Raw genomic sequence first — 25077 nt, 5'->3', positions numbered from 1 at the left:
GGGCGCTGGATTGCCAAGAGATGGGGACCAGGAAGTGGTCTGTCCACGGGAGTGGGAGGGGGGGTGTGGTTTTAAGGTCGTTGATGTTGGTGAAAATAGGATCAAGAAGGTGACCTTTGTCATGCGTAGCCTCTGAGTTCACTAGTCTTAAATCGTATGAAGTGAGGTCAAGTAGGAGATCAGACACTGTCAAATCCTGGGGGTCTCGAAAGTTGAGATTGAGATCTCCCAAGATTATGAAGTTGGGGGATCAAGTTGCCATTGAAGTGACGGTTTCTATAAGGGCGCTGGAGAACTTGGTCGGGACCCCAGGTGGGCGGTATATGAGTAAGCCGGATAGGGAGACTGTGGGTGAGATTTGTAAAGCGAAATGGCAGCTCTCGCAGTCTTCGATGGTCCCATTTTTTGCTCTGCAAACGAACTGCTCCCTATATATTATTGCAAGGCCACCTCCTCTGCCGTGGGGTCTGTTCTGAGAATAGATTAGGTAGCCTTGGGGAAGGGTGCTGACTATGTCGGATTCTGAGTTGGGGGTTAGCCATGTTTCCGTAAGGAACAGAATGTCAATCGTATGGTCCTGTATAAGGAGGTTTATCTCTAGGGAATGTTTCGGGAGAGACCTGCAGTTCAGGAGGGCCAGTTGCAGGGCATGACGTCCCACCGTGGTGTGGGCTGGGTTACATAGATCGCAGTTGATAAAGGTTTTCTCCCCTTTATAGGTGTAGATACAGTTTGCGTTTTTCATGGGATTGAGTGAGAGGAGGTTTCCTTGGGTGTAGCTATAGCGATCGCTGGTGGGTTTGGGCATAGAGTCTGGGCCTAGGGCCGGCTGGGCCCGGACGGGCACAGACGGGCCTACCTTTGGCACGCCATCGGCGTGCTGCCGGCGCGCCCACTGCGCGCGTCCGCTGCGCGTCCGGTTGAGGCACATTTTGTATAGGTTGGAGGGGGCGTGGCCTCTGAAGGTGGGAGTGGCCTCACTTCCCTCTAATGGCAGGCACAAGATTTCCCAATGCGCCGCGGCAGCGTTCAAGTCGGCTGCGCGGTGCGAGTTTGGTGATGAAGGAGGGGGGGGGGGGGAGTGCTCAAGATCAGGTGAGTTCACACAATTAAAACAGTTTAAAATTTCTGTGCTAAGGTTATTTTCAGCGAGTGTCTCCCGGCTTCCGCCTCAGGAGCTGTCAAGGCTAATGCATGCAGAGGAGCGGCGCGACTTATATAGCGAGGGAGGGAGGGGGCGTGGCCTCTGAAGGTGGGCGTGGCCTCACTTCCCTCTAATGGCGGCTACAAGATTTCCCAAACCGCCGCGGCAGCGTTCAATATAATCAGCAACAAGGCTCTTTTCTGCATCAGAGCAGTCTCTTTTTCTTGCTGTCTCATGTACACGTCTCGCTTGCTGGCTTGCGATCGATGGGACATTGTATCTGTAAGGGTTATTTACATGTGACACCTGTTCGACATACTATGAATATTTATTTAAAGGTTTTATATGGCTCATGAGCTGATACCATTCTCACCAGAAGTAATACTAAAGTCATCCATTTGGATGCCAAATAAACCCTTGTACATAATAAACTTGTAGACAAACAGCCATTAGGAATATGTGAACTCAAAAGTGTACAGCAATCACTGCAATAATAGCTTTCATGAAATCGGTGGAGATCATTAGAGCGATTTATATATTGCTCCCCCAGTGGATGATATAAAAAATGGATCAATTGTTGAAGCAGTCTTCCTTTTCCTTAACATCTCAGGTCTGAGCATGGTGAAATATTGCTCAAACCACTGCAGGTAAAGAGAAACTAATATGAATTCATATTGAAAATGCATCTGTATTCACACTCTGATATATTTTAAAGGTCAATACAAACTATACTGTCTATACACTAAATGAATGCCACTCACATAAGCAGTTTTAAAGCAAACATGTACAGGGATGTGAAGATTGTATCTAACATAGTAGTGCTGACTATGTGACTATCTTGTTGTAAACAGTTTCCTCTTCACTGAATACCTGTTCTTCACAACTTAAAAAATATTATGCAATCTGCTGAGCTGCAGTCTTGTGTTCTTTGACTGCAACAATTGCAAAGGAGATTCCCTCCTCATCGTGGTATGATCTTCGCTCTTCCAATTCTTTAACCTGCAAAACTGTGAGATATTCATTATAATTACAGGGGCTGATTACGATGGCGGGGAAACCGGCTGCTGGTTTCCCCGCCATCGTGAAGCACTTCTCTGCCTGCCATATTATGATGGCGGGCAGTGTGCTGGCTGACCCAAAGTCTTATTAAGGGTCATATTTAGAATTTGGCGGAAAAAAGGACATCGAAACACGGTTGCCTAACCATCATCTGTATCCTAAGTCCTATAGGCCATAAGGACCTTGTTGTAAATGGGATAGAACATCCATCACATTTGTGATTGAGTGAGCATTCCTCCAAACTCTGAAAAAGGCCTAAATCTATTTCGAGAATTTGTTTAAGCAATCCAGGGGGGCACCTGTCCTCTCTGGGCTCTGGTTGACAGAGAGTAGTCATACTTAAGTTCAGATTTCTTCATAATCATTTCCAATGCCACAAACAAAATAACATATCTACACATGTCACCTGCAAGAACTGTCTCTAGCACTGGCTTAACATTGTGTTTCTTTTTTGAAGTAAGTAGCAATCTACCAGGAGTTTCGATTGTAGAGTGGCATAAACGTGGACTAATGGTGGCATCCATGCAGTATGGATCCTTATTATTTGTAAAAAATAATAAGTGATTCATCTCATTCTTATGGAGTTCTTTTATCTTGTTTAGTACTACATCCACAGAAATTATATGGCCGTGAAAATCGCACACCACCTCTCCTTTATGAAAAATACGGTTCGTTATGACCGTCATTGTACCTTCTACATCAATGACAGAGACTCCACTCCACCGCTGGTGATGCACACACTACTGATTGTGCTTATCAACCATTTGTGATATGGCTTCTGCCATTGGCTTCCAGCTGTGAATAACATCTTATACTTCTGGGGCATTCTTCATCCATGTCATTTTTGAGAAAAACTTCAGCACCAGGTTTTCTGTTGGTTACCTTCATGGAAAATGTTCTGTTATTTAAACAAACAAAACAAATTGAATAATGCTCTCTCAAATGTATACTTGTCAATACATTTCAGCAAATCTGAATGTTCACTTAATCATGCTTTTCTCCTTTCTCATAAGCTGCTGCCTAATATGCCACTTATCATACACCTGCCGTTCATGAATTCCAGCGAGTGCAGTTTGATCTTTTTTGTTTGGTGGATTCCCATTCTGTGTTACTGGGAATTTGTTTTCAATGTGCATAAGCATGTCATGCCCATTTTCTGCAGAACCTTTGGGAATAGACTTCCTGTTCTGATGTGCCCTTTAAATATAAAACAAAATATTGAAATTATGGCACTAACAGATCACAGTAGAGCTGTGTGATAAAAAGGGAATGATTTTGATAGAGATCATTCACAGGTTTGGTTATTTTAGATTTGCAAAATGCAGGAAACCCTTTTAAATGTTGGTAGCTGAATTCTGAAACAACATCTTACAAATGATATGTGTAAATTAAAGAAAAAAAGGTAAAACATGATCTACAGAGTTTTCATACATTTTTGACATAGAGAATTATATATGAAAAACAAAAGAGAACATATTAGATTGCATACCTTTGATGTTGCTCATTAGGGAGGGCTACAAAATGCACAACAGGCTTTTGTTTCAAGTCTCTGTAAATGAAAACAAACAATATTAATGACTTATGATTGTTTGAAATAAAGGTCTAAACATAACAATTATTGATAATTAAAGTATAATGATATGTGTATTGCAACTAGGTTTTCTAGAAGTCGGAGAGAGCAAAAACAATGATTGTTTTCTCACCGTGGTATTTTCCCGGTAAGCTTATTTAGCAGTTTTGCTGCAGCACAGATGTTGTCCATTCTCATCATGCAGTAATGCTCTTTAGCAGCTGTTGTGGAATGTGCTATATAATCAGCAACAAGGCTCTTTTCTGCATCAGAGCAGTCTCTTTTTCTTGCTGTCTCATGTGCACGTCTCGCTTGCTGGCTTGTGATCGAAGGGACATTGTATCTGTAAGAAATGTTTACATGTGACACCTGTTCGACATACTATGAATATTTATTTAAAGGTTTTATATGGCTCATGAGCTGATACCATTCTCACCAGAAGTAATACTAAAGTCATCCATTTGGATGCCAAATAAACCCCTATACATAATAAACTTGTAGACAAACAGCCATTAGGAATATGTGAACTCAAAAGTGTACAGCCATCACTGCAATAATACATTTCATGAAATCAGTGGAGATCATTAGAGCGATTTATATATTGCTCCCCCAGTGGATGATATAAAAAATGGATCAATTGTTGAAGCAGTTTTCCTTTTCCTTAACATCTCAGGTCTAATCATGGTGAAATATTGCTCAAACCACTACATTTAAAGAGAAACTAATATGAATTCATATTGAAAATGCATCTGTATTCACAAGCGGTTATATTTTAAAGGTCAATACAAACTATACTGTCTATACACTAAATAAATGCCACTCACATAAGCAGTTTTAAAGCAAACCTGTACAGGGATGTGAAGATTGTATCTAACATAGTAGTGCTGGCTATGTGACTATCTTGTTATAAACAGTTTCCTCTTCACTGAATACCTGTTCTTCACAACTTAAAAAATATTATGCAATCTGCTGAGCTGCAGTCTTGTGTTCTTTGACTGCAACAATTGCAAAGGAGATTCCCTCCTCATCGTGGTATGATCTTCGCTCTTCCAATTCTTTAACCTGCAAAACTGTGAGATATTCATTAGAATTACATAGGGGCTGATTACGATGGCGGAGAAACCGGCTGCTGGTTTCCCCGCCATCGTGAAGCACTTCTCTGCCTGCCATATAACGATGGCGGGCAGTGTGCTGGCTGACCCAAAGTCTTATTAAGGGTCTTATTTAGAATTTGGCGGAAAAAAGGACATCAAAACACGGTTGCCTAACCATCATCTGTATCCTAAGTCCCATAGGCCATAAGGACCTTGTTGTAAATGGGATAGAACATCCATCACATTTGTGATTGAGTGAGCATTCCTCCAAACTCTGAAAAAGGCCTAAATCTATTTTGAGAATTTGTTTAAGCAATCCAGGGGGGCACCTGTCCTCTCTGGGCTCTGGTTGACAGAGAGTAGTCATACTTAAGTTCACATTTGTTCATAATTGTTTCCAATGCCACAAATAAAATAACATATCTACACATGTCACCTGCAAGAACTGTCTCTAGCACTGGCTTAACATTGTGTTTCTTTTTTGAAGTGCGTAGCAATCTACCAGGAGTTTTGATTGTAGAGTGGCATAAACGTGGACTAATGGTGGCATCCATGCAGTATGGATCCTTATTATTTGTAAAAAATAATAAGTGATTTATCTCATTCTTATGGAGTTCTTTTATCTTGTTTAGTACTTCATCCACAGAAATTATATGGCCGTGAAAATCGCAAACCACCTCTCCTTTATGAAAAATACGGTTCGTTATGACCGTCATTGTACCTTCTACATCAATGACAGAGACTCCACTCCACCGCTGGTGATGCACACACTACTGATTGTGCTTATCAACACACTACTGATTGTGCTTATCAACCATTTGTGATATGGCTTCTGCCATTGGCTTCCAGCTGTGAATAACATCTTATACTTCTGGGGCATTCTTCATCCTTGTCCTTTTTGAGAAAAACTTCAGGACCAGCTTTTCTGTTGGGTACCTTCATGGAAAATGTTCTGTGATTTAAACAAACAAAACAATTTGAATATGCTCTCTAAAATGAATATTTGTCAATACATTTCAGCAAATCTGAATATTCACTTAATCATGGTTTTCTCCTTTCTCATAACCTGCTGCCTAATATGCCACTTATCATACACCTGCCGTTCATGAATTCCAGCGAGTGCAGTTTGATCTTTTTTGTTTGGTGGATTCCCATTCTGTGTTACTGGGAATTTGTTTTCAATGTGCATAAGCATGTCATGCCCATTTTCTGCAGAACCTTTGGGAATAGACTTCTTGTTCTGATGTGCCCTTTAAATATAAAACAAAATATTGAAATTATGGCACTAACAGATCACAGTAGTGCTGTGTGATAAAAAGGGAATTATTTTGATGTGAAGATTGTATCTAACATAGTAGTGCTGGCTATGTGACTATCTTGTTATAACCAGTTTCCTCTTCACTGAATACCTGTTCTTCATGACTTAAAAAAAATTATGCAATCTGCTGAGCTGCAGTCTTGTGTTCTTTGACTGCAACAATTGCAAAGTAGATTCCCTCCTCATCGTGGTATGATCTTCGCTCTTCCCATTCTTTAACCTGCAAAATTGTGAGATATTTATTATAATTACATAGGGGCTGATTAGGATGGCGGAGAAACCGGCTGACGGTTTCTCCACCATCCTGAAGCACTTCTCAGCCTGCCATATTACGATGGCGGGCAGCGTGCTGGCGGACCCAAAGTCTGCCCTCCATGGGTCCACCACAGGCAATCGTTACGATTGCCTGGCAGACCCACCAAGCATGTCTAAAATGGTGGCGGTGCCTAGCAGGCACCGTCCGCCAGATTAGGATGCTGCATCCCCGCCAGCATGTGTATGGTGGTTCAACCGCCATTCACAGGCTGCCAACGATGTACTTTGTGGGCACGTAGCCGGCCTCTCTTTGGCAGGGGCACTCAAGTTTTGTACTGGGGTGCCTGCCACATAGTGCAGGGAAATGCAAAACTTGCATTTTTACCATTGCGGCCTGTGCTACAGCCAGCAGCACCCTCCGCAATAGCAAAAATGCACAATGTGACCGCCACAGTGGCGGTCACATTGTAATTCCATGTGCGGGACCTCCGCCATATAGTCGGGCCGTCCCAAGCACCGGGACGATAGCGGACGGACTTTAGCCATCGTAATCAGCCCCATAGTAAGTGTCAGAGAGGAATTGTGATTCTGCATTTAAAGGAAATGTTATTGTTTATTTTTATCTGACGGCTATTGTACTTAACAAATCATAAACTGTTACCTTCTGTGTGTCACTTCTTTAGAAATGCCTCTACTTATTTTTTCTGCATATCCTTCATTACGCAGAGAAAATGTTGAATGGCTGTATATAGGTCATTTTCACGCTCTCGAATCTGTAGCAACGATAAGATAATGGACAAAACGCTTTTGATTTTTCATATAGTTTACAAATGTCTGCTGGGCCAAGCCTGTTGATTTTAGGAGATTGGAAAACTCACGTGTCCGAGGGTTGTCCTTAATGAAATTCGTCGTTGGTGCTTCAGGATTGTAGAAAAATAAGAATTTTGCTACATTTTCCAGCTTCAATGAAAACAAATACAGATAACTGTTATTAAATAATTTGCTGAAAATTTTGATTAGCAGTAGTGGCAGTAAAAACTGCTTTAGTAGTAAAAGCCTTTTTGCTTTACCTCTTGCTTGAAGTTGCAGGTGGAGGGATCCTCTTTCAAATGGTTGCGGAAGCCAACGATGAGTTTACAATCCAAAGAATGCTTCCTTGTAGAGTCCAATGTCATTAACCTTCTTGCGGATGGATGTCTGCCATGATTTTCCCCTTGGATTGTTGAATTGAATGGTGAAATGTTTTAGAAGACAAACAGTTTGACAATAAATAGTTAACCGAGATGCATGTGATGAAACGGATTGTGGTTATTTAAACTTACGGTTGATATAATTCAGATTCTTTATAATCTCCTTCTTCTTCTTCCTCTTCTCTTTGAAGTTCAGTATCCATTTCTTCTTCTGATGTCACAGGAAGTCTGAAAAGGAAGGGTTATTTGAGCCTTAAAAATGGAGTGGACAAATACAAGAGGTAATAAAAACATAGGTTTCCTTACGAGGTTGCAACAATATGCATGGATAGAAAAGAGACCCTCCCAAGAATTAAAATCATCTGTTAGGGAAATAGAGGAAATATAACAATTGATAATGTTTAAAGAGTTAACAATTATAGCAAACTAACAATAATGACCAAAACATTGTTTACTTACACAACAACTGGATCAACAGGCTTTCCAAAAATGTAACAACCATTTGTTTTCAACATTTTGATAACCGTTTTCAGGACCTCTTCAATGATAAGAAGCTTGAGATTATCATAATTGTAGATCCTTCCCTTCGCAAGATGGTCAATCATGGATGATATCGCTTTTTTGACTGTTATAATCTCTTCAGGAGTGCTTCCCTTCATGCAGACTCTGGACAAGTGGAGTGGCAACGGTACACTGCTTTTGAAACATTTCATGCAAACAAGAGGAATGCGATTAACTTTGCTAGGAAGAAAAAATAAAGTTGCACATATAGGATTATTGAAATCCATATGTCTGTCAAACATTTAATTGTTGACAGGCAGGTTGAACTTTGGATGTGATCTGGCTCTCTGATGGCTATGTTAATGTAAGCATCAAGTATGACCTTATCCTAATCCTTCAGCTCAGGGTGTTCAGGGTGTAACATGACAGGCAGTTTGCACCTAGCTGAAGGAAAAGTAGGCCCATTTAGATCAAGCAGCAACCTGCAAACACACTGCTTGTACATGTAAAGCAAATATTGCCTTAAACAGCTAAAAGTTGTATCAAGTCCAGAAAATATGACATAGGCATGGAAGCTGACTATCTTAGCTATATGCCAAATGTATGAAAATTGGTGGACTGGTCCTGTGAAGCCATACATATATAAGTTCAAGTATTGATTTAACCCACTTAAAAATCAGCCAAAAGGCATGACAATTGGCACAGGTGGTATAGTTATTTTGTGATTTATCCTCTGGTCAGAGTGTCAGCTCCTCCTACCAGCTGCGAGCTCCCAGCTCAGGTTGTGCATATGGGAGCAATGTCAATCCTCATTAGGGTCAGCTCTTCCCACTAGCTGCCATCTCCCATCTCAGTCTGGGCAAATGGGAGGCATTTCACACCTCCCTAGTATCAACTCCTCTCACTAGCTGCCAGCTCCCAGCTCTGGTTGTGTGCCTGGGAGCAAAGTTTCGATTGTAGAGTGGCATAAACGTGGACTTAATGGCGGCATCCATGCAGTATGGATCCTTATTATTTGTAAAAAATAAGTGATTCATCTCATTCTTATGGAGTTCTTTTATCTTGTTTAGTACTTACCCAACAGAAATTATATGGCCGTGAAAATCGCACACCACCTCTCCTTTATGAAAAATACGGTTTGTTATGACCGTCATTGTACCTTCTACATCAATGACAGAGACTCCACTCCACCGCTGGTGATGCACACACTACTGATTGTGCTTATCAACCATTTGTGATATGGCTTCTGCCATTGGCTTCCAGCTGTGAATAACATCTTATACTTCTGGGGCATTCTTCATCCATGTCATTTTTGAGAAAAACTTCAGCACCAGCTTTTCTGTTGGTTACCTTCATGGAAAATGTTCTGTGATTTAAACAAACAAAACAAATTGAATAATGCTCTCTAAAATGTATATTTGTCAATACATTTCAGCAAATCTGAATGTTCACTTAATCATGGTTTTCTCCTTTCTCATAAGTTGCTGCCTAATATGCCACTTATCATACACCTGCCGTTCATGAATTCCACTGAGTGCAGTTTGATCTTTTTTGTTTGGTGGATTCCCATTCTGTGTTCCTGGGAATTTGTTTTCAATGTGCATAAGCATGTCATGCCTATTTTCTGCAGAACCTTTGGGAATAGACTTCTTGTTCAGATATGCCCTTTAAATATAAAACAAAATATTGAAATGACGCCACTAACAGATCACAGTAGAGCTGTGTGATAAAAAGGGAATGATTTTGATAGAGATCATTCACAGGTTTGGTTATTTTAGATTTGCAAAATGCAGGAAACCCTTTTAAATGTTGGTAGCTGAATTCTGAAACAACATCTTACAAATGATATGTGTAAATTAAAGAAAAAAAGGTAAAACATGATCTACAGAGTTTTCATACATTTTTGACATAGAGAATTATATATGAAAAACAAAAGAGAACATATTAGATTGCATACCTTTGATGTTGCTCATTAGGGAGGGCTGCAAAATGCACAGCAGGCTTTTGTTTCAAGTCTCTGTAAATGAAAACAAACAATATTAATGACTTATGATTGTTTGAAATAAAGGTCTAAACATAACAATTATTGTTAATTAAAGTATAATGATATGTGTATTGCAACTAGGTTTTCTAGAAGTCGGAGAGAGCAAAAACAATGATTGTTTTCTCACCGTGGTATTTTCCCGGTAAGCTTATTTAGCAGTTTTGCTGCAGCACAGATGTTGTCCATTCTCATCATGCAGTAATGCTCTTTAGCAGCTGTTGTGGAATGTGCTATATAATCAGCAACAAGGCTCTTTTCTGCATCAGAGCAGTCTCTTTTTCTTGCTGTCTCATGTGCACGTCTCGCTTGCTGGCTTGTGATCGAAGGGACATTGTATCTGTAAGAAATATTTACATGTGACACCTGTTCGACATACTATGAATATTTATTTAAAGGTTTTATATGGCTCATGAGCTGATACCATTCTCACCAGAAGTAATACTAAAGTCATCCATTTGGATGCCAAATAAACCCCTATACATAATAAACTTGTAGACAAACAGCCATTAGGAATATGTGAACTCAAAAGTGTACAGCCATCACTGCAATAATACATTTCATGAAATCAGTGGAGATCATTAGAGCGATTTATATATTGCTCCCCCAGTGGATGATATAAAAAATGGATCAATTGTTGAAGCAGTTTTCCTTTTCCTTAACATCTCAGGTCTAATCATGGTGAAATATTGCTCAAACCACTACATTTAAAGAGAGACTAATATGAATTCATATTGAAAATGCATCTGTATTCACAAGCGGTTATATTTTAAAGGTCAATACAAACTATACTGTCTATACACTAAATAAATGCCACTCACATAAGCAGTTTTAAAGCAAACCTGTACAGGGATGTGAAGATTGTATCTAACATAGTAGTGCTGGCTATGTGACTATCTTGTTATAAACAGTTTCCTCTTCACTGAATACCTGTTCTTCACAACTTAAAAAATATTATGCAATCTGCTGAGCTGCAGTCTTGTGTTCTTTGACTGCAACAATTGCAAAGGAGATTCCCTCCTCATCGTGGTATGATCTTCGCTCTTCCAATTCTTTAACCTGCAAAACTGTGAGATATTCATTAGAATTACATAGGGGCTGATTACGATGGCGGAGAAACCGGCTGCTGGTTTCCCCGCCATCGTGAAGCACTTCTCTGCCTGCCATATAACGATGGCGGGCAGTGTGCTGGCTGACCCAAAGTCTTATTAAGGGTCTTATTTAGAATTTGGCGGAAAAAAGGACATCAAAACACGGTTGCCTAACCATCATCTGTATCCTAAGTCCCATAGGCCATAAGGACCTTGTTGTAAATGGGATAGAACATCCATCACATTTGTGTTTGATTGAGCATTCCTCCAAACTCTGAAAAAGGCCTAAATCTATTTTGAGAATTTGTTTAAGCAATCCAGGGGGGCACCTGTCCTCTCTGGGCTCTGGTTGACAGAGAGTAGTCATACTTAAGTTCACATTTGTTCATAATTGTTTCCAATGCCACAAATAAAATAACATATCTACACATGTCACCTGCAAGAACTGTCTCTAGCACTGGCTTAACATTGTGTTTCTTTTTTGAAGTGCGTAGCAATCTACCAGGAGTTTTGATTGTAGAGTGGCATAAACGTGGACTAATGGTGGCATCCATGCAGTATGGATCCTTATTATTTGTAAAAAATAATAAGTGATTCATCTCATTCTTATGGAGTTCTTTTATCTTGTTTAGTACTTCATCCACAGAAAATATATGGCCGTGAAAATCGCAAACCACCTCTCCTTTATGAAAAATACGGTTCGTTATGACCGTCATTGTACCTTCTACATCAATGACAGAGACTCCACTCCACCGCTGGTGATGCAGACACTACTGATTGTGCTTATCAACACACTATTGATTGTGCTTATCAACCATTTGTGATGTGGCTTCTGCCATTGGCTTCCAGCTGTGAATAACATATTATACTTCTGGGGCATTCTTCATCCATGTCATTTTTGAGAAAAACTTCAGCACCAGCTTTTCTGTTGGTTACCTTCATGGAAAATGTTCTGTGATTTAAAAAAAACCAAATTGAATAATGCTCTCTAAAATGTATATTTGTCAATACATTTCAGGAAAACTGAATGTTCACTTAATCATGGTTTTCTCCTTTCTCATAAGTTGCTGCCTAATATGCCACTTATCATACACCTGCCGTTCATGAATTCCAGCGAGTGCAGTTTGATCTTTTTTGTTTGGTGGATTCCCATTCTGTGTTCCTGGGAATTTGTTTTCAATGGGCATAAGCATGTCATGCCCATTTTCTGCAGAACCTTTGGGAATAGACTTCTTGTTCTGATATGCCCTTTAAATATAAAACAAAATATTGAAATTATGGCACTAACAGATCACAGTATTGCTGTGTGATAAAAAGGTAATGATTTTGATAGAGATCATTCACAGGTTTGGTTATTTTAAATTTGCAAAATGCAGGAAACCCTTTAAATATTGGTAGCTGAATTCTGAAACAACATCTTACACATTATATGTGTAAATTAAAGAAAAAAAAGAAAAACATGATCTACAGGGTTTTCGTACACTTTTGACATAGAGAATTACATATGAAAAACAAAAGAGAACATATTACATTGCAAACCTTTGATGTTGCTCATTAGGGAGGGCTACAAAATGCACAGCAGGCTTTTGTTTCAAGTTTCTGTAAATGAAAACAAACAATATTAATGACTTATGATTGTTTGAAATAAAGGTCTAAATATAACAATTATTGTTAATTAAAGTATAATGATATGTGTATTGCAACTAGGTTTTCTAGAAGTCAGAGAGAGCAAAAACAATGTTTATTTTCTCACCGTGGTATTTTCCCGGTAAGCTTATTTAGCAGTTTTGCTGCAGCACAGATGTTGTCCATTCTCATCATGCAGTAATGCTTTTTAGCAGTTGTTGTGGAATGTGCCATATAATCAGCAACAAGGCTCTTTTCTACATCAGAGCAGTCTCTTTTTCTTGCTGTTTCATGTACACGTCTCGCTTGCTGGCTTGTGATCGAAGGGACATTGTATCTGTAAGAATTATTTACATGTGACACCTGTTCGACATACTATGAATATTTATTTAAAGGTTTTATATGGCTCATGAGCTGACACCATTCTCACCAGAAGTAATACTAAAGTCATCCATTTGGATGCCAAATAAACCCCTATACATAATAAACTTGTAGACAAACAGCCATTAGGAATATGTGAACTGAGGGCTGCAAAATGCACAGTAGGCTTTTGTTTCAAGTCTCTGTAAATGAAAACAAACAATATTAATGACTTATGATTGTTTCAAATAAAGGTCTAAATATAACAATTATTGTTAATTAAATTATAATGATATGTGTATTGCAACTAGGTTTTCTAGAAGTCAGAGAGAGCAACAACAATGATTGTTTTCCCACCGTGGTATTTTGCCGCTAAGGTTATTTAGCAGTTTTGCTGCAGCACGGATGTTGTCCATTCTCATCATGCAGTAATGCTTTTTAGCAGTTGTTGTGGAATGTGCCATATAATCAGCAACAAGTCTCTTTTCTGCATCAGAGCAGTCTCTTTTTCAATCGTTACGCTTGCCTGGCAGACCCACTAAGCGGTACAAAAGGGGGTGGTGATGGACGGAGCATCAGAACCAATCAAGCACTCACACCCAGTCAACAGATCTGGGTTGGATCCATCACCGTTCTTTAGCCTACTCTGCCACCCCAGTTCAGCCATGGCCATATGCAAATCAGTCTGACCCTGTGCCTCATGGGAACAGTCCAGCCCGAACTGCCAAGCCATGCCTTCCCTGGACCGGAAACAAGCTTCCTAGGACCGGTTTCTGGCATTTCAGCCAGGCTTGCTTGAATCCAGTGACAAAGTGAGCAAGGGACAAACGTCTGAGCATACCCTGCCAACTTATGGCGAACAAATCGGTACAAAAGGGGGTGGTGATGGACGGAGCATCAGAACCAATCAAACACTCACACCCAGTCAACAGATCTGGGTTTGATCCATCACCGTTCTTTAGCCCACTCTGCAACCCCAGTTCAGACATGGCCATATGCAAATAGGTCTGACCCTGTGGCTCATGGGAACAGTCCAGCCCGAACTGCCAAGCCATGCCTTCCCTGGACGGTAAACAAGCTTCCTAGGACCGGTTTCTGGCATTTCAGCCGTCTTCAGCCAGGCTTGCTTGAATCCAGTGGCAAAGTGAGCAAGGGACTCACTTCTGAGCATACCCTGCCAACTTATGGCGAACAAAGCGGTACAAAAGGGGGTGGTGATGGACGGAGCATCAGAACCAATCAAACACTCACACCCAGTCAACAGATCTGGGTTTGATCCATCACCGTTCTTTAGCCCACTCTGCCACCCCAGTTCAGACATGGCCATATGCAAATCAGTCTGACCCTGTGCCTCATGGGAACAGTCCAGCCCGAACTGCCAAGCCATGCCTTCCCTGGACCGGAAACAAGCTTCCTAGGACCGGTTTCTGGAATTTCAACCGTCTTCAGCCAGGCTTGCTTGAATCCAGTGGCAAAGTGAGCAAGGGACTCACGTCTGAGCATACCCTGCCAACTTAAGCGGTACAAATGGAGGTGGTGACGGACGGAGCATCAGAACCAATCAAACACTCACACCCAGTCAAACGATCTGGGTGTGATCCATCACGGTTCTTTAGCCCACTCTGCCACCCCAGTTCAGACATGGCCATATGCAAATCAGTCTGACCCTGTGCCTCATGAGAGCAATAAAGCCCTAACTGCCAAGCCATGCCTTCCCTGGACCGGAAACAAACTTCCTAGGACCGGTTTCTGGCATTTCAGCCGTCTTCAGCCAGGCTTGCTTGAATCTAGTGGCAAAGTGAGCAAGGGACTCACGTCTGAGCATACCCTGCCAACTTATGGCGAACAAAGCGGTACAAAAGGGGGTGGTGATGGACGGAGCATCAGAACCAATCAAACACTCACACCCAGTAAACAGATCTGGGTTTGATCCATCACCGTTCTTTAGCCCACTTTGCCACCCCAGTTCAGACATGGCCATATGCAAATCAGTCTGACCCTGTGCCTCATGGGAACAGTCCAGCCCGAACTCCCAAGCCATGCCTTCCCTGGACCGGAAACAAGCTTCCTAGGACCGGTTTCTGGCATTTCAGCCGTCTTCAGCCAGGCTTGCTTGAATCCATTGGCAAAGTGAGCAAGGGACTCACGTCTGAGCATACCCTGCCAACTTATGTCGAGCAAAGCGGTACAAGCATGTCTAAAATGGTGGCGGTGCCTAGCAGGCACCGTCAGCCAGATTAGGATGCTGCATCCCCACCAGCCTGTGTTTGGTGGTTCAACCTGCATTCACAGGCTGGTGGGGATGTACTTTGGGGGAACGTAGCGGCCCCCCTTTGGCAGGGGCACTCAAGTTTTGTACTGGGGTGCCTGCCGTGTAGTGCACGGAAATGCAAAACTTGCATTTTTACCATTGCGGCGGGTGCTACAGCCAGCAGCACTTTCCGCAATGGTAAAAATGCACAATGTGACCGCCACAGTGGCGTCGCATTGTAATTCCATGTGCGGGACCACCGCCATATAGTCGGGCGGTCCCAAGCCCCGGGATGATAGCGGACGGACTAAAGTCCACCGCCATCATAATCAGCCCCATAGTAAGTGTCAGAGAGGAATTGTGATTCTGCAATTAAAGGAAATGTTAGTGTTTATTTTTATCTGACGGCTATTGTACTTAACAAATCATAAACTGTTACCTTCTGTGTGCCACTTCTTTAGAAATGCCTCTACTTATTTTTTCTGCATATCCTTCATTACGCAGAGAAAATGTTGAGTGGCTGTATATAGGTCATTTTCAGGCTCTCGAGTCTGTAGCAACAATCAGATAATGGAAAAAATGCTTTCGATTTTTCATATAGTTTACAACTGTCTGCTGGGCCAAGCCTATTGATTTTAGGGGATTCGAAAACTCACGTGTCCGAGGGATGTCCTTGATGAATTTCGTCTTTGGTGCTTCAGGATTGTAGAAAAATAAGAATCTTGCTACATTTTCCAGCTTCAATGAAAACAAATACAGATAACTGTTATTAAATAATTTGCTGAAAATTTTCACTAACAGTAGTAGCATTAAAAACAGCTATAGTAGTAAGAGCCTTTTTGCATTACCTCTTGCTTGAAGTTGCAGGCGGAGAAATCCTCTTTCAAATAGTTGCGGAAGCCAACTATGAGTTTACAATCCAAAGAATGCTTCCTTGTAGAGTCCAATGTCATTAACCTTCTTGCGTATGGATGTCTGCCATGATTTTCCTCTTGGTTTGTTGAATTGAATGGTGAAATGTTTTAGAAAACAAACAGTTTAACAATAAATAGTTAACCGAGATGAATGTAATGCAAACAGATTGTGGCTATTTAAACTTACGGTTGATATAATTCAGATTCTTCATAATCTCCTTCTTCTTCTTCCTCTTCTCTTTGAAGTTCAGTATCCATTTCTTCTTCTGGTGTCACAGGAAGTCTGAAAAGGAAGGGTTATTTGAGCCATAAAAATGAAGTGGACAAATACAAGAGGTAATAAAACATAGGTTTCCTTATAAGGTTGCAACAATATGCATGGATAGAATAGAGACCCTCCCAAGAATTAAAATCATCTGTTAGGGAAATAGAGGAAATATAACAATTGATAATGTTTAAAGAGTTAACAATTATAGTAAACTAACAATAATGACCAAAACATTGTTTACTTACACAACAACTGGATCAACAGGCTTTCCAACATTTTGATAATAGTTTTCAGGGCCTCTTCAATGATAAGAAGCTTGAGATTCTCATAATTATAGATCCTTCCCTTCCCAAGATGGTCAGTCATGGAAATTATATCTTTTTTGACTGTTATAATCTCTTCAGGAGTGCTTCCCTTCCTGCAGACTCTGGACAAGTGGAGTGGCAGCGGTACACTGCTTTTGAAACATTTCATGCAAACAAGAGGAATGCGATTAACTTTGCTAGGAAGAAAAAATAAAGTTGCACATTTAGGATTATTGAAATCCATATGTCTGTCAAACATTTAATTGTTGACAGGCAGGTTGAAATTTGGATGTGATCTGGCTCTCTGATGGCTATGTTAATGTAAGCATCAAGTATGACCTTATCCTAATCCTTCAGCTCAGGGTGTTCAGGGTGTAACATGACAGGCAGTTTGCACCTAGCTGAAGGAAAAGTAGGCCCATTTAGATCAAGCAGCAACCTGCAAACACACTGCTTGTACATGTAAAGCAAATATTGCCTTAAACAGCTAAAAGTTGTATCAAGTCCAGAAAATATGACATAGGCATGGAAGCTGACTTATGGAGTTCTTTTATCTTGTTTAGTACTTCATCCACAGAAATTATATGGCCGTGAAAATCACACACCACCTCTCCTTTATGAAAAATACGGTTCGTTATAACCGTCATTGTACCTTCTACATCAATGACAGACTCCACTCCACCGCTGGTGATGCACACACTACTGATTGTGCTTATCAACCATTTGTGATATGGCTTCTGCCATTGGCTTGCAGCTGTGAATAACATCTTGTACTTCTTGTGCATTCTTCATCCATGTCATTTTTGAGAAAAACTTCAGCACCAGCTTTTCTGTTGGTTACCTTCATGGAAAATGTTCTGTGATTTAAACAAACAAAACAAATTGAATAATGCTCTCTAAAATGTATATTTGTCAATACATTTCTGCAAAACGTAATGTTCACTTAATCATGGTTTTCTCCTTTCTCATAAGTTGCTGCCTAATATGCCACTTATCATACACCTGCCGTTCATGAATTCCAGCGAGTGCAGTTTGATCTTTTTTGTTTGGTGGATTCCCATTCTGTGTTACTGGGAATTTGTTTTCAATGTGCATAAGCATGTCATGCCCATTTTCTGCAGAACCTTTGGGAATAGACTTCTTGTTCTGATGTGCCCTTTAAATATAAAACAAAATATTGAAATTATGGCACTAACAGATCACAGTAGTGCTGTGTGATAAAAAGGTAATGATTTTGATAGAGATCATTCACAGGTTTGGTTATTTTAAATTTGCAAAATGCAGGAAACCCTTTAAATCTTGGTAGCTGAATTCTGAAACAACATCTTACAGATTATATGTGTAAATTAAAGAAAAAAAAGAAACATGATTTACAGGGTTTTCGTACATTTTTGACATAGAGAATTACATATGAAAAACAAAAGAGAACATATTACATTGCATACCTTTGATGTTGCTCATTAGGGAGGGCTACAAAATGCACAGCAGGCTTTTGTTTCAAGTTTCTGTAAATGAAAACAAACAATATTAATGACTTATGATTGTTTCAAATAAAGGTCTAAATATAACAATTATTGTTAATTAAATTATAATGATATGTGTATTGCAACTAGGTTTTCTAGAAGTCAGAGAGAGCAACAACAATGATTGTTTTCCCACCGTGGTATTTTCCCGGTAAGGTTATTTAGCAGTTTTGCTGCAGCACAGATGTTGTCCATTCTCATCATGCAGTAATGCTTTTTAGCAGTTGTTGTGGAATGTGCCATATAATCAGCAACAAGGCTCTTTTCTGCATCAGAGCAGTCTCGTTTTCAATCGTTACGCTTGCCTGGCAGACCCACTAAGCGGTACAAAAGGGGGTGGTGATGGACGGAGCATCAGAACCAATCAAGCACTCACACCCAGTAAACAGATCTGGGTTTGATCCATCACCGTTCTTTAGCCCACTCTGCCACCCCAGTTCAGACATGGCCATATGCAAATCAGTCTGACCCTGTGCCTCATGGGAACAGGCCAGCCCAAACTGCCAAGCCATGCCTTCCCTGGACCGGAAACAAGCTTCCTAGGACCATTTTCTGGCATTTCAGCCGTCTTCGGCCAGGCTTGCTTGAATCGAGTGACAAAGTGAGCAAGGGACAAACGTCTGAGCATACCCTGCCAACTTATGGCGAACAAAGCGGTACAAAAGGGGGTGGTGATGGACGGAGCATCAGCACCAATCAAACACTCACACCCAGTCAACAGATCTGGGTTTGATCCATCACCGTTCTTTAGCCCACTCTGCAACCCCAGTTCAGACATGGCCATATGCAAATAGGTCTGACCCTGTGGCTCATGGGAACAGTCCAGCCCGAACTGCCAAGCCATGCCTTCCCTGGACGGGAAACAAGCTTCCTAGGACCGGTTTCTGGCATTTCAGCCAGGCTTGCTTGAATCCAGTGGCAAAGTGAGCAAGGGACTCACGTCTGAGCATACCCTGCCAACTTATGGCGAACAAAGCGGTACAAAAGGTGGTGGTGATGGACGGAGCATCAGAACCAATCAAACACTCACACCCAGTCAACAGATCTGGGTTTGATCCATCACCGTTCTTTAGCCCACTCTGCCACCCCAGTTCAGACCTGGCCATATGCAAATCAGTCTGACCCTGTGCCTCATGGGAACAGTCCAGCCCGAACTGCCAAGCCATGCCTTCCCTGGACCGGAAACAAGCTTCCTAGGACCGGTTTCTGGCATTTCAGCCGTCTTCAGCCAGGCTTGCTTGAATCCAGTGGCAAAGTGAGCAAGGGACTCACGTCTGAGCATACCCTGCCAACTTAAGCGGTACAAATGGGGGTGGTGACGGACGGAGCATCAGAACCAATCAAACACTCACACCCAGTCAAACGATCTGGGTGTGATCCATCACCGTTCTTTAGCCCACTCTGCCACCCCAGTTCAGACATGGCCATATGCAAATCAGTCTGACCCTGTGCCTCATGGGAGCAATCAAGCCCTAACTGCCAAGCCATGCCTTCCCTGGACCGGAAACAAGCTTCCTAGGACCGGTTTCTGGCATTTCAGCCGTATTCAGCCAGGCTTGCTTGAATCCAGTGGCAAAGTGAGCAAGGGACTCACGTCTGAGCATACCCTGCCAACTTATGGCGAACAAAGCGGTACAAAAGGGGGTGGTGATGGACGGAGCATCAGAACCAATCAAACACTCACACCCAGTAAACCGATCTGGGTTTGATCCATCACCGTTCTTTAGCCCACTCTGCCACCCCAGTTCAGACTTGGCCATATGCAAATCAGTCTGACCCTGTGCCTCATGGGAACAGTCCAGCCCGAACTGCCAAGCCATGCCTTCCCTGGACCGGAAACAAGCTTCCTAGGACCGGTTTCTGGCATTTCAGCCATCTTCAGCCAGGCTTGCTTGAATCCATTGGCAAAGTGAGCAAGGGACTCACGTCTGAGCATACCCTGCCAACTTATGTCGAACAAAGCGGTACAAGCATGTCTAAAATGGTGGCGGTGCCTAGCAGGCACCGTCAGCCAGATTAGGATGCTGCATCCCCACCAGCCTGTGTTTGGTGGTTCAACCTGCATTCACAGGCTGGCGGGGATATACTTTGGGGGAACGTAGCGGCCCCCCTTTGGCAGGGGCACTCAAGTTTTGTACTGGGGTGCCTGCCGTGTAGTGCACGGAAATGCAAAACTTGCATTTTTACCATTGCGGCGGGTGCTACAGCCAGCAGCACTTTCCGCAATGGTAAAAATGCACAATGTGACCGCCACAGTGGCATCGCATTGTAATTCCATGTGCGGGACCACCGCCATATAGTCGGGCGGTCCCAAGCCCCGGGATGATAGCGGACGGACTAAAGTCCACCGCCATCATAATCAGCCCCATAGTAAGTGTCAGAGACGAATTGTGATTCTGCAATTAAAGGAAATGTTAGTGTTTATTTTTATCTGACGGCTATTGTACTTAACAAATCATAAACTGTTACCTTCTGTGTGTCACTTCTTTAGAAATGCCTCTACTTATTTTTTCTGCATATCCTTCATTACGCAGAGAAAATGTTGAGTGGCTGTATATAGGTCATTTTCAGGCTCTCGAGTCTGTAGCAACAATAAGATAATGGAAAAAATGCTTTCGATTTTTCATATAGTTTACAACTGTCTGCTGGGCCAAGCCTGTTGATTTTAGGGGATTGGAAAACTCACGTGTCCGAGGGATGTCCTTGATGAATTTCGTCTTTGGTGCTTCAGGATTGTAGAAAAATAAGAATCTTGCTCCATTTTCCAGCTTCAATGAAAAAAAATACAGATAACTGTTATTAAATAATTTGCTGAAAATTTTCACTAACAGTAGTAGCATTAAAAACAGCTATAGTAGTAAGAGCCTTTTTGCATTACCTCTTGCTTGAAGTTGCAGGCGGAGAGATCCTCTTTCAAATAGTTGCGGAAGCCAACTATGAGTTTACAATCCAAAGAATGCTTCCTTGTAGAGTCCAATGTCATTAACCTTCTTGCGTATGGATGTCTGCCATGATTTTCCTCTTGGTTTGTTGAATTGAATGGTGAAATGTTTTAGAAAACAAACAGTTTAACAATATATAGTTAACCGAGATGAATGTAATGCAAACAGATTGTGGCTATTTAAATTTACGGTTGATATAATTCAGATTCTTTATAATCTCCTTCTTCTTCTTCCTCTTCTCTTTGAAGTTCAGTATCCATTTCTTCTTCTGGTGTCACAGGAAGTCTGAAAAGGAAGGGTTATTTGAGCCATAAAAATGAAGTGGACAAATACAAGAGGTAATAAAACATAGGTTTCCTTATAAGGTTGCAACAATATGCATGGATAGAATAGAGACCCTCCCAAGAATTAAAATCATCTGTTAGGGAAATAGAGGAAATATAACAATTGATAATGTTTAAAGAGTTAACAATTATAGTAAACTAACAATAATGACCAAAACATGGTTTACTTACACAACAACTGAATCAACAGGCTTTCCAACATTTTGATAATAGTTTTCAGGGCCTCTTCAATGATAAGAAGCTTGAGATTCTCATAATTATAGATCCTTCCCTTCCCAAGATGGTCAGTCATGGAAATTATATCTTTTTTGACTGTTATAATCTCTTCAGGAGTGCTTCCCTTCATGCAGACTCTGGACAAGTGGAGTGGCAACGGTACACTGCTTTTGAAACATTTCATGCAAACAAGAGGAATGCGATTAACTTTGCTAGGAAGAAAAAATAAAGTTGCACATTTAGGATTATTGAAATCCATATGTCTGTCAAACATTTAATTGTTGACAGGCAGGTTGAACTTTGGATGTGATCTGGCTCTCTGATGGCTATGTTAATGTAAGCATCAAGTATGACCTTATCCTAATCCTTCAGCTCAGGGTGTTCAGGGTGTAACATGACAGGCAGTTTGCACCTAGCTGAAGGAAAAGTAGGCCCATTTAGATCAAGCAGCAACCTGCAAACACACTGCTTGTACATGTAAAGCAAATATTGCCTTAAACAGCTAAAAGTTGTATCAAATCCAGAAAATATGACATAGGCATGGAAGCTGACTATCTTAGCTATATGCCAAATGTATGAAAATTGGCGGACTGGTCCTGTGAAGCCATACATATATAAGTTCAAGTATTGATTTAACCCACTTAAAAATCAGCCAAAAGGCATGACAATTGGCACAGGTGGTATAGTTATTTTGTGATTTATCCTCTGGTCAGAGTGTCAGCTCCTCCTACCAGCTGCGAGCTCCCAGCTCAGGTTGTGCATCTGGGAGCAATGTCAATCCTCATTAGGGTCAGCTCTTCCCACTAGCTGCCATCTCCCATCTCAGTCTGGGCAAATGGGAAGCATTTCACACCTCCCTAGTATCAACTCCTCTCACTAGCTGCCAGCTCCCAGCTCTGGTTGTGTGCCTGGGAGCAAAGTTTCGATTGTAGAGTGGCATAAACGTGGACTTAATGGCGGCATCCATGCAGTATGGATCCTTACTATTTGTAAAAAATAATAAGTGATTCATCTCATTCTTATGGAGTTCTTTTATCTTGTTTAGTACTTACCCAACAGAAATTATATGGCCGTGAAAATCGCACACCACCTCTCCTTTATGAAAAATACGGTTTGTTATGACCGTCATTGTACCTTCTACATCAATGACAGAGACTCCACTCCACCGCTGGTGATGCACACACTACTGATTGTGCTTAGCAACCATTTGTGATATGGCTTCTGCCATTGGCTTCCAGCTGTGAATAACATCTTATACTTCTGGGGCATTCTTCATCCATGTTATTTTTGAGAAAAACTTCAGCACCAGCTTTTCTGTTGGTTACCTTCATGGAAAATGTTCTGTGATTTAAACAAACAAAACAAATTGAATAATGCTCTCTAAAATGTATATTTGTCAATACATTTCAGCAAATCTGAATGTTCACTTAATCATGGTTTTCTCCTTTCTCATAAGTTGCTGCCTAATATGCCACTTATCATACACCTGCCGTTCATGAATTCCAGCGAGTGCAGTTTGATCTTTTTTGTTTGGTGGATTCCCATTCTGTGTTACTGGGAATTTGTTTTCAATGTGCATAAGCATGTCATGCCTATTTTCTGCAGAACCTTTGGGAATAGACTTCTTGTTCAGATATGCCCTTTAAATATAAAACAAAATATTGAAATGACGCCACTAACAGATCACAGTAGTGCTGTGTGATAAAAAGGGAATGATTTTGATAGAGATCATTCACAGGTTTGGTTATTTTAGATTTGCAAAATGCAGGAAACCCTTTAAATGTTGGTAGCTGAATTCTGAAACAACATCTTACAGATTATATGTGTAAATTAAAGAAAAATAAGTAAAACATGATCTACAGAGTTTTCATACATTTTTGACATAGAGAATTATATATGAAAAACAAAAGAGAACATATTAGATTGCATACCTTTGATGTTGCTCATTAGGGAGGGCTGCAAAATGCACAGCAGGCTTTTGTTTCAAGTCTCTGTAAATGAAAACAAACAATATTAATGACTTATGATTGTTTGAAATAAAGGTCTAAACATAACAATTATTGTTAATTAAAGTATAATGATATGTGTATTGCAACTAGGTTTTCTAGAAGTCGGAGAGAGCAAAAACAATGATTGTTTTCTCACCGTGGTATTTTCCCGGTAAGCTTATTTAGCAGTTTTGCTGCAGCACAGATGTTGTCCATTCTCATCATGCAGTAATGCTCTTTAGCAGTTGTTGTGGAATGTGCTATATAATCAGCAACAAGGCTCTTTTCTGCATCAGAGCAGTCTCTTTTTCTTGCTGTCTCATGTGCACGTCTCGCTTGCTGGCTTGTGATCGAAGGGACATTGTATCTGTAAGAATTATTTACATGTGACACCTGTTCGACATACTATGAATATTTATTTAAAGGTTTATATGGCTCATGAGCTGATACCATTCTCACCAGAAGTAATACTAAAGTCATCCATTTGGATGCCAAATAAACCCCTGTACATAATAAACTTGTAGACAAACAGCCATTAGGAATATGTGAACTCAAGTGTACAGTCATCACTGCAATAATACCTTTCATGAAATCGGTGGAGATCAGTAGAGCGATTTATATATTGCTCCCCCAGTGGATGATATAAAAAATGGATCAATTGTTGAAGCAGTCTTACTTTTCCTTAACATCTCAGGTCTGATCATGGTGAAATATTGCTCAAACCACTGCAGGTAAAGAGAAACTAATATGAATTCATATTGAAAATGCATCTGTATTCACAATCGGTTATATTTTAAAGGTCAATACAAACTATACTGTCTATACACTAAATGAATTCCACTCAAATAAGCAGTTTTAAAGCAAACATGTACAGGGATGTGAAGATTGTATCTAACATAGTAGTGCTGGCTATGTGACTATCTTGTTATAAATAGTTTCCTCTTCACTGAATACCTGTTCTTCACAACTTATAAAATATTATGCTATCTGCTGAGCTGCAGTCTTGTGTTCTTTGACTGCAACAATTTCAAAGTAGATTCCCTCCTCATCGTGGTATGATCTTCGCTCTTCCCATTC

Source organism: Triturus cristatus, chromosome 6 (assembly GCF_964204655.1).
Source record: "Triturus cristatus chromosome 6, aTriCri1.1, whole genome shotgun sequence".
Taxonomy (NCBI): Eukaryota; Metazoa; Chordata; class Amphibia; order Caudata; family Salamandridae; genus Triturus; species Triturus cristatus.
Note: the sequence above shows the minus strand (reverse complement) of the source record.